The 18,934-nt window shown below is 47.2% G+C and overlaps 1 protein-coding gene across 6 annotated transcripts in view; it reads right to left on the bottom strand.

The window, feature by feature from the left end:
- PRDM11 (PR/SET domain 11) overlaps window positions 1–18,934 on the bottom strand; it is a 97,367-nt gene that overhangs the window by 58,387 nt on the left and 20,046 nt on the right. The gene's annotated exons all lie outside the window — the stretch shown is intronic.

Below are 18,934 nucleotides of genomic sequence, written 5' to 3'. Positions count from 1 at the left end.
ATGGTCACCATCTCTGCACATCAACTGTAGAAAGCTCGTTGGGCAGGTGGGTATGAGTGATGTCATGAAGGAGTGGCCTTGAATTCTCTCCATTGGATTGGATTTAAATCAGTCATTTGCAAACTCTAGCACTCTATTAGGAACTGACTGGTGGGGACCATTTTGCATTGAGCTCTCCTGTTCTAGCCCCTCGGCCCACCCCCGGCTACACCTGTATGGCATCCTCCACCTGTACCCCATGCTCCACCTTGCCAGGGAGCCTGTGAATTTGCTTTGTATTCCATCTGCATTTCACCTGGAAAACTCCTACCCATCCTTCAGCTCTCACTGCCACCCCCCATAATATCCTCTCTAGCCCTATGTCCCTTTACTCATGGCCCCTGTCATCCTTAGAACAGTCTCTTTTTAACATGATTGTTTGATTGATATCTGTTTCCCATAATAGATTAGAAGCTCGCCAAGGGCAGAGTGCAGGCCTTTTTGCTCACCACTGAATGGTCAGCACTTGTAACAGTGTCTGACATCCCAGCAGAAATAAGTGAAAGACAAGCAAGACACTAGAAAATAAATGTTAAGGAAGCTCTCATTCTCAGGGTCATGCACTTGCAGGATTGGTACCTGAGACTGAGTGCCTCCTTAAATTTTACACTGGCTTTCCTTACCTGGTCTCAGCCTGGCCTAGCAACACAGCGTATTCTCAATAAATATTTGTCTAGGGAATAAATGGACAAATGAACCATGTCATAACTCACCCCACCTCCACTAATATGTCCTTCGGTCCCCATTGAGAATCTCAACCCTATAAGAGATGTCAAGGGGGTGACAGGGTGGGTGGGATATTGTTTTGAACCCTCTTCTTGGGGCACTTTCTCATGACCTCTACTAGACAAGGTGGGTGAGGCTGGTATCTAGAGGCAGTGAGGGAAAGTGAGAGTGTGAGGGAATTAGATTCCTGAGGCCTGGAGCTCGGATTTGATAAGTGTAAAGCACAAACTGTGCGACCACAGGCACGTGACTTCAATGCCCTAGGCCTTAGTGTCTTCCTTGCTGCTGCTAAGTCACTTCAGTCGTGTCCGACTCTGTGCAACCCCATGGATGGCAGCCCACCAGGCTCCCCCATCCCTGGGATTCTCCAGGTAAGAACACTGGAGTGGGTTGCCATTTCCTTCTCCAATGCATGAAAGTGAAAAGTGAAAGTGAAGTTGCTCAGTCATGTCTGACTCTCAGCGACCCCATGGACTGCAGCCTACCAGACTCCTCCATCCATGGGATTTTCCAGGCAAGAGTATTGGAGTGGGGTGCCACTGCCTTCTCCGAGTGTCTTCCTTGGCAAAATGGAAATAATCAAAATTGCCCAGAGAAATCAATGAGACAAAGACGGGGTCAGGGCCCTGGAAAGAGCCAAGTGCTGAGGGTTTATAAGAGATGTTAACAGTAAACTCCAGCTACTCCACATTCAAGGTCAAGAGGGGTGGCAGTGAGGAGATTCCCCTCGTTCAAGGTAAGAGAACCCCAAGTAAGATGACAGGTGTTGCAAGAGGGCATCAGAGGGCAGACACACTGAAACCATACTCATAGAAAACTAGTCAATCTAATCACACTAGGACCACAGCTTTGTCTAACTCAATGAAACTAAGCCATGCCCTGTGGGACCACCCAAGACAGGTGGGTCATGGTGGAGAGGTCTGACAGAAGGTGGTCCACTGGAGAAGGGAATGGCAAACCACTTCAGTATTCTTGTCTTGAGAACCCCATGAACAGTATGAAAAGGCAAAATGATAGGATACTGAAAGAGGAACCCCCCAGGTCAGTAGGTGCCCAATATGCTACTGGAGATCAGTGGAGAAATAACTCCAGAAAGAATGAAGGGATGGAGACAAAGCAAAAACAATACCCAGTTATGGATGTGACTGGTGATAGAAGCAAGGTCCGATGCTGTAAAGAGCAATATTGCATAGGAACCTGGAATGTTAGGTCCATGAATCAAGGCAAATTGGAAGTGGTCAAACAGGAGATGGCAAGAGTGAACGTCGACTTCTAGGAATCACCAAACTAAAATGGACTGAAATGGGTGAATTTAAATCAGATGACCATTATATCTACAACTGTGGGCAGGAATACCTTAGAAGAAATGGAGTAGCCATCATGGTCAACAAAAGAGTCTGAAATGCAGTACTTGGATGCAATCTCAAAAATGACAGAATCATCTCTGTTCGTTTCCAAGGCAAACCATTCAATATCACAGTAATCCAAGTCTATTCCCCAACCAGTAATGCTGAAGAAGCTGAAGTTGAACAGTTCTATGAAGACCTACAAGACCTTTTAGAACTAACACCCAAAAAAGATGTCCTTTTCATTATAGGGGACTGGAATGCAAAAGTAGGAAATCAAGAAAAACCTGGAGTAACAGGCAAATTTGGCCTTGGAATACAGAATGAAGCAGGGCAAAGGCTAATAGAATTTTTCCAAGAGAACGCACTGGTCATAACAAACACCCTCTTCCAACAACACAAGAGAAGACTCTACACATGGACATCACCAGATGGTCAACACCGAAATCAGACTGATTATATTCTTTGCAGCCAAAGATGGAAAAGCTCTATACAGTCAACAAAAACAAGACTGGAAGCTGACTGTGGCTCAGATCATGAGCTACTCATGAGCCAAATTCAGACTGAAATTGAAGAAAGAAGGGAAAACCACTAGACCATTCAGGTATGACCTAAACCAAATCCCTTAGAATTATATAGTGGAAGTGAGAAATAGATTTAAGGGCCTAGATCTGATAGATAGACTGCTTGATGAACTATGGACGGAGGTTCATGACATTATACAGGAGACAGGGATCGAGACCATCCCCATGGAAAAGGAATGCAAAAAAGCAAAATGGCTGTCTGGGGAGGGCTTACATATAGCTGTGAAAAGAAGAGAAGTGAAAAGCAAAGGAGAAAAGGAAAGATATAAGCATCTGAATGCAGAGTTCCAAAGAATAGCAAGAAGAGATAAGAAAGCCTTCCTCAGCAATCAATGCAAAGAAATAGAGGAAAACAACAGAATGGGAAAGACTAGAGATCTCTTCAAGAAAATTAGAGATACCAAGGGAACATTTCATGCAAAGATGGGCTCGATAAAGGAGAGAAATGGTATGGACCTAACAGAAGCAGAAGATATTAAGAAAAGGTGGCAGGAATACACAGAAGAGCTGTACAAAAAAGATGTTCACGACCAAGATAATCACGATGGTGTGATCACTCACCTAGAGCCAGACATCCTGGAATGTGAAGTCAAGTGGGCCTTAGAAAACATCACTACGAACAAAGCTAGTGGAAGTGATGGAATTCCAGTTGAGCTATTTAAAATCCTGAAAGATGATGCTGTGAAAGTGTGGCACTCAATATGCCAGCAAATTTGGAAAACAGCAGTGGCCACAGGACTGGAAAAGGTCAGTTTTCATTCCAATCCCAAAGAAAGGCAATGCCAAAGAATGCTCAAACTTCTGCACAGTTGCACTCATCTCACACGCTAGTAATCAGATCAGATCAGATCAGTCGCTCAGTCATGTCCGACTCTGCGACCCCATGAATCGCAGCACGCCAGGCCTCCCTGTCCATCACCAACTCCCGGAGTTCACCCAAACTCATGTCTATCGAGTCAATGATGCCATCCAGCCATCTCATCCTTTGTCCTCCCTTTTTCCTCCTGCCCCCAATCCCTCCCAGCATCAGAGTCTTTTCCAATGAGTCAACTCTTTGCATGAGGTGGCCAAAGTACTGGACTTTCAGCTTTAACATCATTCCTTCCCAAGGACACCCAGTACTGATCTACCTTCAGAATGGTCTGGTTGGATCTCCTTGCAGTCCAAGGGACTCTCAAGAGTCTTCTCTAACACCACAGTTCAAAAGCATCAATTTTTCAGTGCTCAGCCTTCTTCACAGTCCAACTCTCACATCCATACATGACCACTGGAAAAACCATAGCCTTGACTGGACGAACCTTTGTTGGCAAAGTAATGTCTCTGCTTTTGAATATGCTATCTAGGTTGGTCATAACTTTCCTTCCAAGGAGTTAGCGTCTTTTAATTTCATGGCTGCAGTCACCATCTGCAGTGATTTTGGAGCCCAGAAAAATAAAGTCTGACACTGTTTCCACTGTTTCCCCATCTATTTCCCATGAAATGATGGGACCAGATGCCATGATCTTCGTTTTCTGAATGTTGAGCTTTAAGCCAACTTTTTCACTCTCCACTTTCACTTTCATCAAGAGGCTTTTTAGTTCCTCTTCACTTTCTGCCATAAGGGTGGTGTCATCTGCATATCTGAGGTGATTTATATTTCTCCTGGCAATCTTGATTCCAGCTTGTGTTTCTTCCAGCCCAGGGTTTCTCATGATGTACTCTGCATATAAGTTAAATAAGCAGGGTGACAATATACAGCCTTGACGTACTCCTTTTCCTATTTGGAACCAGTCTGTTGTTCCATGTCCAGTTCTAACTGTTGCTTCCTGACCTGCATACAGATTTCTCAAGAGGCAGATCAGGTGGTCTGGTATTCCCATCTCTTGAAGAATTTTCCACAGTTTATTGTGATCCACACAGTCAAAGGCTTTGGCATAGTCAATAAAGCAGAAATAGATGTTTTTCTGGAACTCTCTTGTTTTTGCCATGATCCAGAGGATGTTGGCAATTTGATCTTTGGTTCCTCTGCCTTTTCTAAAACCAGCTTGAACATCAGCAAGTTCACGGTTCACATATTGCTGAAGCCTGGCTTGGAGAATTTTGAGCATTACTTTACTAGTGTGTGAGATGAGTGCAATTGTTCAGTAGTTTGAGCATTCTTTGGCACTGTCTCACGCTAGTAAAGTAATGCTCAAAATTCTCCAAGCCAGGCTTCAGCAATACGTGAACGGTGAACTTCCAGATGTTTAAGCTAGTTTTAGAAAAGGCACAGGAACCAGAGATCAAATTGCCAACATCTGCTGTATCATGGAAAAAGCAAGAGAGTTCCAGAAAAACATCTATTTCTGCTTTATTGACTATGCCACAGCCTTTGACTGTGTGGATCACAATAAACTGGAAAATTCTTTTAAAGAGATGGCGATACCAGACCACCTGACCTGTCTCTTGAGAAATCTGTATGCAGGTCAGGAAGCAACAGTTAGAACTGGACATGGAACAACAGACTGGTTCCAAATAGGAAAAGGAGTACGTCAAGGCTGTATATTGTCATCCTGCTTATCTAACTTCTATGCAGAGTACATCATGAGAAACACTGGGCTGGGAGAAGCACAAGCTGGAATCAAGATTGCCAGGAGAAATATAAATCACCTCAGATATGCAGATGACACCACCCTTATGGCAGAAAGTGAAGAGGAACTAAAAAGCCTCTTGATGAAAGTGAAAGTGGAGAGTGAAAAAGTTGGCTTAAAGCTCAACATTCAGAAAACGAAGATCATAGCATCTGGTCCCATCACTTCATGGGAAATGGGGAAACAGTGGAAATAGTGTCAGACTTTATCTTTTTGGGCTCCAAAATCACTGCAGATGGTGACTGCAGCCATGAAATTAAAAGACGCTTACTCCTTGGAAGGAAAGTTATGACCAACCTAGGTGGCATATTCAAAAGCAGAGACATTACTTTGCCAACAAAGGTTCGTCTAGTCAAGGCTATGGTTTTTCCAGTGGTCATGTATGGATGTGAGAGTTGGACTGTGAAGAAAGCTGAGCGCCGAAGAATTGATGCTTTTGAACTGTGGTGTTGGAAAAGACTCTTGAGAGTCCCTTGGACTGCAAGGAGACCAACCAGTCCGTTCTAAAGGAGATCAGCCCTGGGTGTTCTTTGGAAGGAATGATGCTAAAGCTGAAACTCCAGTACTTTGGCCACCTCATGCAAAGAGTTGACTCATTGGAAAAGACTCTGATGCTGGGAGGGATTGGGGACAGGAGGAAAAGGGGACGAGAGAGGATGAGATGGCTGGATGGCATCACTGACTCGATGGATATGAGTTTGAGTAAACTCCGGGAGTTGGTAATGGACAGGGAGGCCTGGCGTGCTGCGATTCATGGGGTCGCAAAGAGTCGGACAGGACTGAGTGGCTGAGCCACTGAACTGACCTGAACTGAACTGAACAGTAAACTGGCTGCCAGAGGCAAGGGAGTGAGCAGGAAGAGGGAGGAGACAGGGGAGGGAGGTTATAGAGACAAAGGGGGAAAGGAAAGGAGGGAGAAGTAGGCAATAGTAAGAGAATGAAGGCTGGAGGGGAAGAGGGAGAGGAGAGTAAATCAGAGAAAAAAAGATGGAAAGAGAGAGAGAGAGACCAAGAGAGAGATGGAGGGACATGGCCCACAGACACTTCTGTAAGTCTGAAATGGCCCTGCGGAGACCATCCTTTTATGAGAAAAGCATTCATTTGAGTCTCAAAGTGAGATGTCTATGGACCACTTCCTTTCAGGTCTTATTTTTCATTTATATCCCACCTTCATCCCATTCTTTTTTTTAAAAAAATTGTGATGATTTATAACATAAATCCATACTCAGCAGGACAACTGAACAACCAGAGACCTCGTGGAGAAGGAATGATGCTAGTTATACCCAGAATCTGTTGTAAGATGGTTGGTGATCTAGTTTTCCATTCAGTTCTGAGCCTCCTGGCAGCAAAGGCAAAAGGGGAAACACAACGGGTTACATAACACTCACTACTGATACCTATTGACTAACTACACAATTGCGTTCTCCTCGTTCTTGGAGGGGTCCAGCTCCCGGGAGAAGCGGAATTAAGCCTCACTTATGTGACTCACATGTATTACAATCCTCTGTATCTGTAACAAGGGCCATGGGGGCAGGGAGGGAGAAGATGGGATATGACAGGACTGAATGGACTTCCTTGGGAAGAGAGGGAAAGCACAGGCGTACGTCCTTCACTGGGTCCATGTCAGCAGGCACTGTAAGGCCGGAGCCAGGTGAAGCTCCAGCAACCGTTTCTGCGGATTGTTCTGGCTCTGCTTGCCTGGGGAGGGACCTGGGGGAGGGGTGGTCGGCAGGCCTCGTGGAGGACTCCCAAGCTGCTGGCAATGCTCCCTCTCAGCTGGCTCCTCGGAGTCTGCACACGCGGAGATTAGGCATGTTGCAAACCCAGCAATGAGATGCAGGCCCAAGAGGAGGGGACAGAATGCAGCTCAGGAGCCTGCAGCTCCGTTTTCACCCTTGGCAGGATGCCAAGGGCCTGGAATGCCCGGCAGCAAGTGTGGCCAGAGGGACTGGGAGTCTGTACCCACTGGGGTACCCTAGAAGCTGGCACCATGAGAATCTGGCGGGCCTCGCACCCCCGAAGCATCCTGCATTGTCTCCTCTGATGACAAAGGGACGTGTAGTAAGGGGGCTACCCGAGTCACACAGTGACATGGGCTGGGTCCCAAGCCCTGGGTCTCAGTCCTGACTGTGCCATAAACTTTTTAGGGGTCCCTGAGCGAGGTCCTGCCTGGCCCTGAGTCTCAGTTTCCTCCTCCTGAAAAATAAAAGGTCTGACATGGTTCTTAATCGTAGACCGTGGGGGGTAAGCAGGAAAAAGCATGAAATTATTACAGGGAGTTGTTGGATGTATATGTCCAGCAAGCACTGCCTATAGAAAAAACAAATTATACACCTAGCGCCTATACATCAGATGAATTTGCAAATGTATTAATACGTAGATACTTTTGTGACGAACAAAAGGTAAATTTATTTAAAAGTGTTATTGACTCACAGAAGCTCTGCCACTACATGTGCTGTTACTCAGTTGATACCAGCACAGCCATTCACAAGCTGTGTAACCTTGAGAAAATTCCTACCCACTCCTGCCTGTGTTTCCGCATCTGTCCAATGGGACAAATATCAGATCCTATCTCACAGGGCTGTTTTACACAGCACAGTGCCTGGCATAGAAATAAGTACTCTATACATATTCTTCTTATCCATTTTATTCATTATTTTAAAAGTGTAGCACACATTAGGTATGGGGCTTCCCCAGTGGTTCGGCAGTAAAGAATCTGCCTGCAATGCAGAAGATGCAGCTGGAGCCGCGGGTTTGATCCCTGGGTCAGGAAGATCCCCTGGAGAAGGAAATGGCAACCCACTCCAGTATTCTTGCCTGGAAAATCCCATGGACGGAGGAGACTGGTGGGCTACAGTCCATGGAGTCCCAAAGAGTTGGACATGACTTAATGACTAAATGAAAAAAAAAAAAAAAAAAAAACAGCCACAGCACATTAGGTGGTGATGTTGGTGACCTTTTTTGACATTAAAAGAAGGCCTTTACAAGCAGTCAATACCCTTAATAGAAAAACACTTTTAATAAACCTATGCTATAAAGATGATTATTCCAATAGAAAAAAATGGAAAAGTTGTAAAAGAAAGAAAAAAAAAAAGACAAATGGCCAGTATGCTTTATGGAAAACCACAAAACTTTAATACTCAAATAAATATAAATTAAAACAAATAAATACCATCTCTCCTTTATTAAACTGGCAAAGGTTAAAAATCTCAATACCAGTCAGAGTTGGCAAGTATGTGGGGAAATACCCCACATACTCTAGCAGCTGGAATAGAAACTGATGTACCCTTTCTGGAGGGCAATTTGGCAGTGCCTTGAAATGAGCAAAACCTTTGTAGGAGCAATCTCAAATCGAATAATTTATCTAAAGGACATGATTAAGCTGTGTGCAAAGATTTACCCACAAGGCTGTCCTCTGCAACACTATTTTTAGTAGTAAAAAAAAAAAAAAGGAAATAACTTAAACCTCAAACACAGAAGTTAATACACAACATACAAGGAAATATTAGCAACTAACAACGCTTGAGAAGAATACTTATTGACATGGAAACACATGCTCAATATACTGTTAAAAGAAAAATGAAAGTTATGAAGTAAAAGAAGCGAGTCGGAAAAAGCTACATCTTGTATGATTCCAACTTATGACTTTCTGGAAAAGGCAAAACTATGGAGACAGCAAAAAGATCCGTGGTTGCCAGGGGTTGGAGGGTGGGAGGGGTGAATAAGTAGAGCACAGAGGATTTTTAAGGCAGTGAAACCACCCTGGACGATACTATAATGGTGGATACATGTCATTATCCATTTGTCCAAACCCACAGAATGCATAAACCGGTGAGCCTTAAAGTAAACTGTGGCCTCTGCATGATAATGATGTCAGTGTGGGTTCAGCAGTCGTAACAAATGTACATGCCTCTGGGTTTAACTGTATAACCAACAGTTGAATGCCTGCTGGGGTGGCCCCTGGACCAGCCACGTAGCTGAGGACTGATGGGTCCAAAAAACACTTCCAACTCTTGGAGTCTGGGCTAGTCCTAAGACTGACACTGCTGTCCACAGTGGGGAAGGGGTGGGGGGCAGGGAGCGTAGGAAAACTCTCCACTTTCTGCTCGATTTTCCAGTGAACGTAAAACTACTCTAAAAAATAAAGTCTATTTTTTAAATGAAAGTTGTGAAAAGATAGATACAAAACAATTGCATGTAAAATGTGTATTTAGCTATACGGATTTGCAACACAGGTCTGGGAGGATATATTTTGGGATATCATTAGTGATTAGTTTCGGATCTTACGTTAAAGAGTTTTCATTCTTTTTTGCCTACATCACTTAAAAAAATTGTAAAAGAACTCTTTTTACTCATTTAGTTGAGAAACTGCCAGAGAAGATGATAACTAATGTTCTTCTATCTTTATCCACTTGTCATTAGATGCTGAGACCTAACCAACTATTTAGGGCTTCCAGCGGTGCTAGTGGTAAAGAGCCTGTCTGCAACGCTGGACACCTAAGAGACACAGGTTCAGTCCCTGGGTTGGGAAGATCCCCTGGAGGAGGGCATGGCAACCCACTCCAGTACTCTTGCCTGTAGAATCCCATGGACAGAGGAGCCTGGCAGGCTAGGTCCATGGTGTCGCAAAGAGTCAGACACGACTGAAGTGACTTAGCACTCAAGCATGCACAACCAACTTTTTGGGAGGAAGGAGGAATCTAGATTAAAGATAGGCATGTAAGTGTCGTATATGTGCCACTTGATACACACTGGATCAATGAATCGATCAATCGCCCAATTGAGCAATAAAGGCCCCAATATTGTTACCACAAAGCACCTCTGTTTTAATTTCTATATTCCCATTTGAAAGGTTTTGTCCATGAAACATATTGCATGGACTCTGTAATAATTCATTCCTTTTCCTAATGTTCTTATAGGTTATGTGAGAACTTGGGTGAACACATAGGTTCATTGCTATCATTCTAAGCAAAAGCAAAGAAATTTAACATGGTTCAGTCACTTGTCCTGCTGATTACACAGAGCCATGCGATTTTCATTATACTTCTCTATGTTCAAAAACTAGCTTGGTGGATAGAATACTATGCAGAAATGAAACTGGGCCACAACTGCACGCTGTAGAGTAGATGAGTCATGATGCTTAGAAAGAAACGTGACCCCAGAGAGTGCATGCTTTGCGGCTCGATTTATATAAAATTTAAAAATAGTCAAAACTATGGTGGTTAAAGGTGTATCTGGTTATCCTTGCAAACAATTAGAAAGGGCCAGGAAAGGCAGTTCTAGGATGCTTGTCACGCCCTATGTCTATCTGAGGACTGGTCCTATCTGAGTATTGGTCCCATTTTCTAAGTTTGTGAAAATACATTGTCACACTTTTACTTTTCTATATGTTGATAAAAACAAAGAAAAAACTCTGCAGGGGCTCTCAGGGCAAGGAGTTCCCAAGGGGAGACCTCTAACCCCATCCAGCCTCTGATTTTGCAATTGGAGGAACTGAGGTCCAGCCAGTCGAGGCTCCTGTCTCAGTCACAACAGATCTGGCTTCAGGACTTTATCTACACATCAGTTTTCACTGAGCACCAGCGGTGCAGCTGGTTGGGGGCTGTGGAACACGTACTCCCAAGGTGGTTCCTCCTGAAGAATCTTTTGGAGGTAATATGTTGACTCCTTCATGGTAAGACTTTGATAAGGAGTTGGAAGAAACAGTGTCAAGGTTCATGAGTCAAGTGGAGAAGCTGGTGAAGGATGGCACCTATTTAATGAGCTGGCTTCTTACTGTTGGTGGCTTACCTGGATCCCCCTCTCCTCCCACTAATGAAACCAGATTTTGCTCAGATGCTGCACCTCCCTCATGGGAATGACTGTCCTACCCTCTGGAGAAAGCACGAAGCCATTATTGCAAATGGCAGGCACATCCTGCAGAAGACCCCAGCAGGAATCCCCCCTAGGATGAAGCTAGCACAGCAAGTAGTGGAGAGGTGTGGTATAGTAATAAACATATTTGGTCTTTGTCTTAAAGACCTGAGCTCCTAAAACCCTTGGCATTTCCCACTAAGAGTGTCTTGTTAGTCACAAGGAGCCCCTTGCTATCACACCTGAGTCGATGCTAATGAGGTAACATAGAATGGGGTCCCTTGATGGACTTAAGATGGGGCTGATCACCAGAAAGACCAAGAAACTCGAGTCATAACTTTCAGTCCCATCCACCGATGTAGGGATCGGGGAGAAGGGTAAGAGGAGGCAAAGATCGAACTCTATAAAAATTCTATTTTTTAAAGATGTTTTTATGTGGACCACTTTTAAACTCTTCATTGAATTTGTTACAATATTATTTCTATGTTTTGGTTTTTTTGGCCATGAGGCATGTGGGATCCTAGCTCCTTGACTGGTGACTGAACCTACAACCCCTGCGTTGGGAGGTGAGATCTTAACTACTGGACCGCCGGGGAAGTCCCCTACAAAAATCCTTATGATTCAGAGAGCCTCCTGGTTGGTGACCACACCAGGTGCTGGGAGGGTGGCATGCCTGGAGGGCATGGAGGCTCCACACCCCTCTCCCCATGCCTCGCTCTTCCATTTGGCTCTTCCTGAGTTGTATCCTTTACAGTAAACCAAAAATAGTAAGTAAAGCACCTTCCTGAGTTCTGCAAATTGTTCTTGGGAGTTACAGCATCTGGGGAGGAGGTCGTGGAAATCCCTGATTTATGTTGGTCATAAGTATTGCATGAGTGGCCCAGGAATTGCAACTGGCATTCGGAGTGGGGACAATCATGAGGGAGTGGGTCCCCAACCTGTGGGATTCTGTGTATATTCTGGATCGTTCGTTTCACTTGGTGCCAAAGAATCAGAGGACAGAGCGTGGTTTGTTTGGTATTGGAAAGCATCCCTGAGGTGGAGACTTTAATCAACCTGGTTAAGGTATTAAATCAAATGGTCCTAAAATCTCCCCTACTTCTGCAATTCCCGTCACATGTTTTCACTCAAGCCTGACTAGGATGGGGTCTCTGTTACCTGCAGCCCTGGCCATCCTCACTGGTACCCTGTCCCACCAAAGGTACAGGCTCCACCCCCATCCGCAGGTCCAATCAGGCTGGCACCCCCAGCCACCCTCTCCCTAAGTTTCCCACGTGGCACTAGAGGTAAAGAACCCACCTGCCAAAGCAGGAGACGTAAGAGACGTCATTCCATCCCTGGGTCAGAAAGATCTCCTGGAGGAGAGCATGGCAACCCACTCCAGTATTCCTGCCTGGGAAATCCCCTGGACCGAGAAGCCTGACAGGGTACAGTCCATGGGGTCACAAAGCATTGGAATTGACTGAAGCAACTTAGCACGCCAAGCCCAAGATCTTACCGGATGCTCTAACCTGAGCTCTCTCTAATGCACTGCTGCTGGGAGCATAAACTGGACCTCTAGGGAAGGCAATTTGGCACTGGGGACCTTTCAAAAAATACCCATGACCATTGGTCTTGCAATTCCACTTCTCAGAATTTCTCCAAGACACATGGGTAAGGGTATTCATTGCAGCACTGTCTGGAATGGCAAGGACCAACCACTGTGTCCATCTGGAGGTTGGTTAAGTAAATGAGAGTGTATCCACGCTACAGGCAGTTTCTTCAAAGGAGGAAGCAATGGAACAAACTCCACCCCCTGCTTCCACTCCGCCCCTACTGTCCATTCTCCACCCCACAGCCGGATGAACCTGTGACCACCTAAGTCAGATCAAATGGTCCCCCACTCAAAACCCTCCTTGGAGCCCCATCTCACACGGAGCAAACAGCAAAGCTCCTCAGGGGCATGCCAGCCAGACCCAATCGGTACCCACCCCCAACTCACTCTGGACCTCATCTCCTCCCAGGCCACTTCACTCTCACCACAGCCCCAAAGGCTGCCCTGCACAGCCTGCAGCAAGGCACATTTCGTCTCAAGCTTTTGCACAGGCTGTTCCCTCTGCCTGGCATGCTCTTCCCCCCAGGGACCCGCAGCGCTCAGCCCTTCATGCCCTCAGCCCTTTGCTCAATATCACATCCTCCGGTCGCTTGTATAAAATTGCGGTTCCCTTACGCTTTCTACCCCTCTTTCCTTGCTTCATTTTCCTCCAGAGCACCATTCACCATCAAATATATGCAGTACTTATCTCTATTACTGGCTGGCTGTCTCCCTGACTAGAATGTAAAATCCAGAAGGTCAGAGACGTGTGTCTGTTTTGTTCATTGTTATATCCTCTGCCACTAGAAGAATGCCTAGTGCAAAGTTAAGCACACATTTGTTGGATGGATTACATAATTCGTAGTGAAAACAAAATCCCGAGGTAAAGAAGACTATATATATAATTTGAGAGGCAGTAAAAAAAAAATGGTGGTTGAGACCAAGCTGCCCAGGTTTAACTCCCAATGAGGTCAACCCCTGTGTGATGTCATCAGTTCAGTTCAGTCACTCAGTCACGTCTGAATCTTTGTGACCCCATGGACTGCAGCATGCCAGGCTTCCCTGTCCATCACCAACTCCTGGAGTTAACTCAACCTCATGTCCATTGAGTTGGTGGTGCCATCCAACCATCTCATCCTCTGTCGTCCCTTTCTCCTCCTGCCTTCAGTCTAAATGAGCGTGATGTCATAGGAGTTCCTTAACCTCTCTGTGCCTGAGGATATTAATAGCACTATGAGGATTAAATGAATTAATATTTGTTATCTACCCAGAATGGGGTCTGATACAAAATGAGAAAGCTACATTAATGTGTGTTTTATAAAATAAACATGCCCCATTTTAATAAAATTAGGAGAGCATATGCATTTATCTGTGCTCATGCATGCACAGAATGGCTCTAGGCTATGACAGCCACTGCTCCTGAGACTGAGGGCTCAAGCGGGGAACGGGACTTACTTCTGAGTTGTACACCAGATCCATGCATTTCTAACTTAAAAAAATAGCTCAGTAACGCATGTGTGCATGCTTAGTCACTCAGTCCTGTCCGACTGTTTGTGACCCCATGGGGTGGACTGTAACCCACCAGGCTCCTCTGTCCATGGGATTTTTTCAGGCAAGAATACTAGAGTGGGTTGTCATGCCCTCCACCAGGGGATCTTCCTGACCCAAGGATTGAACCCAGGTCTCCTGCATTGCAAGTGGATTCTTTACTGCTGAGCCACCAGGGAAGCCCTAGTAATGCCTAAGAGCTACTAACTGTTGAGGCTGGCTGACAGACGCATGGAAGTTTATTATATTCTTCTATCTTTTCTGCATAGTAAAATGTTTCAGAGTACACATCAGTATTTATAGCCTAAAAAATTAGTCCCAGGCTGCCCTAACCCCCGCCACTTCCAGCATGGCAGCAAGTGGTGCAGAACGGGAGGCGGTATCTGCTGATAGACAGAGGGTGGACAGGGGTGGGGGACTCCTTCTGACCCCCTCTGTCCCCATGGAAGGGGACCCTGAAGTCCATTCCCTGAGACCCAGTTGGCCCCAGGATTCCAAGCACCAAGTCAACCACAGCCAAATAAGGCTGGGGGAGAAGGGGGTGTGTGTGCTGGGGGGGTCAGGCTACAAGCAGCATAGGGCCTCTGGGCTGAGCCACCAGGGGCCAAAGTGGGAGGAAGGCAAGGTCTTGATGGGCAAAGGCCTGGATATGTACATCCATTTAATGTTCTGCATTGATTGCTGGCTGGGCGGCAGACAGATGCTGGAGACCCAACGTGTCCTCTGGTGTCCCCAGCTCCTTACCTCTATGATGCTAATGCAGAAGGCAGAGAGTCTGTAAGCAATCTGCCCCTAGGTCCCACCTGTGGCTCTTAAGAGCCAGTGCTGGCTCTCACATCTCACTGCCTCCTACGGATTGTCAGAGCTGAAAGGATGCACCCAGGCTTCAAAAGTGTTAGTCACTCAGTCCTGTTCAACTCTTCTCGGATTCTAGGAATTGTAGCCCACCAGGGTCCTTTGTCCATGGAATTCTCCAGGTCAGAATACTGGAGTGGGTAGCCATTCCCTTCTCCAGGGGATCTTCCCCACTCAGGGACCGAACCCAGGTCTCCTGCACTGCAGGCAGATTCTTGACCATCTGAGCCACCAGGGAAACCCGGCCCAAAGCCCTCCTTTCTAGACGAGGAAATGGAGGCCCAGAGGCAGTGACTTGCTCAAGACCTCCCAGAGTAAGACTCTGGGAGATGCAAACCCACCACCACCCAGCCTGCTCGTGGCAGCCCCTCCCCCAGCTCTGTTCTCCCTGCCCCTCTCCACGGTGGTGTCCTTGGCATCCTCGCTGCTACACTCCTCCACCGATCCCTAAAGCCTCTACACCACCGGGTAGGACCCTGATGAAACACCGTGTGCTGTTCTGGCCGCAAGGAAAGGGGCACCACTGTCTGCACCACGAGACCGGGGAGGGGGAAAGGCTGTGGAGGGAGCGGGCTGCAGGGCCAGCGGGGCCGGTGGGCGTGACCCCAGCCTTTACTTCTCCTGCCGTCCCCTTCTGCTCCCTCCTTTCCTCCCTATTCCATCTCGCCCTGCCATTCTCTGGCTGTTCACTTACCCAGTTTATTTACCCAATTCTGCCCAGAATTTCAGAATTACAAGACACCTCACAAGTCACCTAAATCCCTCCTTCTCCAGGTGTGGTCCACAGACCTGCAGTAGGGCCATTACCTGGCGCTTGTTTGAAATGCGGAGTCCCGGACTCCACCCCCAGACCTCCCAAATCAGAGTCTGCTTTAAAACAGGGGGCTCCCCAAGTGACCTGTATGCCCAGTGGAGTCTGAGAAGCACTAATCTACATTGCCAGAGGCTGGAAGCCATGGTGTATATCATCCCTGAGCACGCACGGATACCTCTAACAGGGAACCAGGTAGCCAGGCCACCCTTCCATCCTGGGACAAGTAAGGCGTGTGTGTGTGTGTGTGTGTGTGTGTGTGTGTGTGTGTGTGTGTGTGTGTGTGTGTGTGTGTGTGTGTGTGTGTGTGTGTGTGTGTGTGTGTGTGTGTGTGTGTGTGTGTGTGTGTGTGTGTGTGTGTGTGTGTGTGTGTGTGTGTGTGTGTGTGTGTGTGTGTGTGTGTGTGTGTGTGTGTGTGTGTGTGTGTGTGTGATGGGAGGGGCGGTCCACCGTGGGCCCTGAGCATCCCCTGCGGAGTCTGTCATACTGTAAGCCCGCACCACCCTCCCACCCTAAGCCGTTTCCGTAGCTAGTCACACAGGTAACTAAGCCAGTCGTGGCAACACAGCACAAGTACCACACAACTGCTCGCTCCCCAGAGAAGGGGAACTGACTTGATTACTGCTGGCTACAAAAGGTGCCAGGTCCTCAGCCCTGAGTCCTTCCAGTGCGGCGTAACCTACAGTGCCCACCTGGGCCCATCATATTGCCCCGTGAGACCTGGGGGCAGAATAACTGGTGCCACCGTGCTGATGAGTCTGCTGATTCTTGTGCTGGGGGTAATAAATTGTCTGGCTGATCCACGGAGTCTTGGCCACATGTAGCCTCTATGCCAAGAGATCAGGGTTCTTTCCTAACTGAATATGTGTACAGGTGTGATTTATGTGTATGAGTGCACCATTAGTGGCCACTTGTGAAGAATTAACTATCTTCCCACATTCCCATGAAACGGCTTACACATGTGGGTTTATTCACACACTAGGACCTGGATTTGAGGGTATTCAAAGGGAACCTGGCTCTTCTCGAGCACCTCCATTGTGCCAGGACTTGGCCCAGAAGCTCCACGTTTTTTTTTATCTCACTTAACCCTCTCCGCAATCCTGCAGGGTGGATTCTATCCCTGTCTTACCCTTGAGGAAACTGAGTCTCTAGCAGCAGCTCAAGCTTGCAACGGTAAAAAGCATAAATGATCTGGACACAGACAGTAAAGAAGTAAATAAAGAGTGAGCTGATTTCAGAGCACACCTGTGAAGGCAGGTGCTGCGATTACTAATTATTATAATGACTGTATGTCAAGTTGCACCAACCGGTGTTCTGGGGCTTCCTGGGCTGGGCTGACAAGCTCCACACTGAGGAGGCACTTACACTCCACAGGGGTAAACATCGCAAGGACCAAGGATGCAAGACCTTCATCCTGGTTTTCCAGGAAGGAGCAGGAGGGGTATGGATGTGGCTGATGCCAGGCTGTGCCTGGGGTCCTACACGTGCTGTGGAGGAGATCCATTCATTCACTCCTGACCTTTGCATGCTGTGGAGTGCCAGGCACTGTCCTAGGTGCTGGGAACCCGGGCTGAACTAGGTCCCTGCCCTCATGAGGCTTGCAGCCCGGAAAGAATGTCTGTAGGCTTCCCTGCTGGCATCCATTCCCCCTTCTGGCACCAAGCCCCCGGGTGTCCTTTTCGAAAAGGAGAGCCCCCGTTTTGAAATGCTTCACTCTGATTGATTGGCCCGAGGACTGATCCACAGCAGATGTATCTGCCCAGCAGAGTGAACGGTGCAGGGAAGGGAAAAGGGCCCAGCTAATCAAGAGCTGCAGTCTGGGGGCTTTGGAGGAACCTGCTGAGAAGAGGAGGCGCTGAAAGAATAGAACATAAGCACTGATCTGCTGGCAGCCAGCCACTGTGCCACCGAGTCCAGCAGCCTGCCTGTGAGTGGAGCCAGTACAGAAGAAAGCAGAGTCAGACAGACAGGCCGAGTCCTGATGACGCTGTGTGAGCCCTGGATCCAACTGTGCCTGAAGCTGTGGACACGCATGAACTTCTCACTTTGCTAGGCCCATAAATTCCACTTCTGCCTAATTCTGCTTAACTGGGGTTTCTGTCTGATTGTATTTACTCCTTTCAACAATCTTCTGAGTTCAATTTTACTGTAGTTGTTTTTTCAAATTTAAAAAAATGAAGGCTCAGGAAGTTAAGTAGCTTGAACAAGGATGTAAAGCAACTATCTAGAGACTCTCCAGGTCAAAGCCCACGCCCCTCTCCACTACTCCAGGGTGGCAGTCCAGTGCTGAGGGTGATAAACGGCAATTGCAGGTGGGGTAGGGTCTTCCATGGCAGGGAGTGAAGGGACCTCCTCAGAGAGGTGGCCCCTGAGGAATGATTAGAACAAGACCTTGCTCTAACCAGAGACAGGCTTAGAGAGAGGCAGCAGAAGTATGGATCCACAGCTTACAAACGGATGGCTGACTTTCTTCCAATTTTTATTTTTGCTTTGGGTGCCAGCTCTAAAGAAACAGAAGATTTCGTGTGAAAACACGGATGTGCAGCTTCTCTGGAAAATCGGAAGCGTTCGCAATGCCAGGCAGGGGGTCCCACATGGCAACAATTTGCCAGGGCTGGGTGGTGGTGGCCAAATGGGCAGGGCACTTACTTTCCACACCTCCGGCGGACCCGTGTCCCTCCTGCCTGGGCTGGGCCGCTGAGTGTGTGGCAGAGACCAAAGTGCTGTGTAGACGCTGTCCTCTGGGAACTCAGCCTCGGGTGAGATGGGGTGCTGGGGAGGGGCCTCACCGGCGCCAGCCTCTGTCCAGCCTGGCTGCACCCAGGAATGGCTCTCAGCAGGGGCTCAATACACATTTGGTGAAGGGAAGAAGAAAACGTGAGGGTGAGCTGGGGCTTTCCAGGAGCACTCACAGTGAGCTTATAAACCCACTCCAAGAGGCAGCTTGGTGTAGAAGTCAGGAAAAACTCGGGCTCCACAAACTATGGCTC

Source organism: Bos grunniens, chromosome 15, assembly GCF_055505025.1.
Source record: "Bos grunniens cultivar Pamir isolate PY7600 chromosome 15, Bosgru_T2T1.0, whole genome shotgun sequence".
NCBI lineage: Eukaryota > Metazoa > Chordata > Mammalia > Artiodactyla > Bovidae > Bos > Bos grunniens.
Note: the sequence above shows the minus strand (reverse complement) of the source record. Positions and strands in the feature narration are given on the sequence as shown.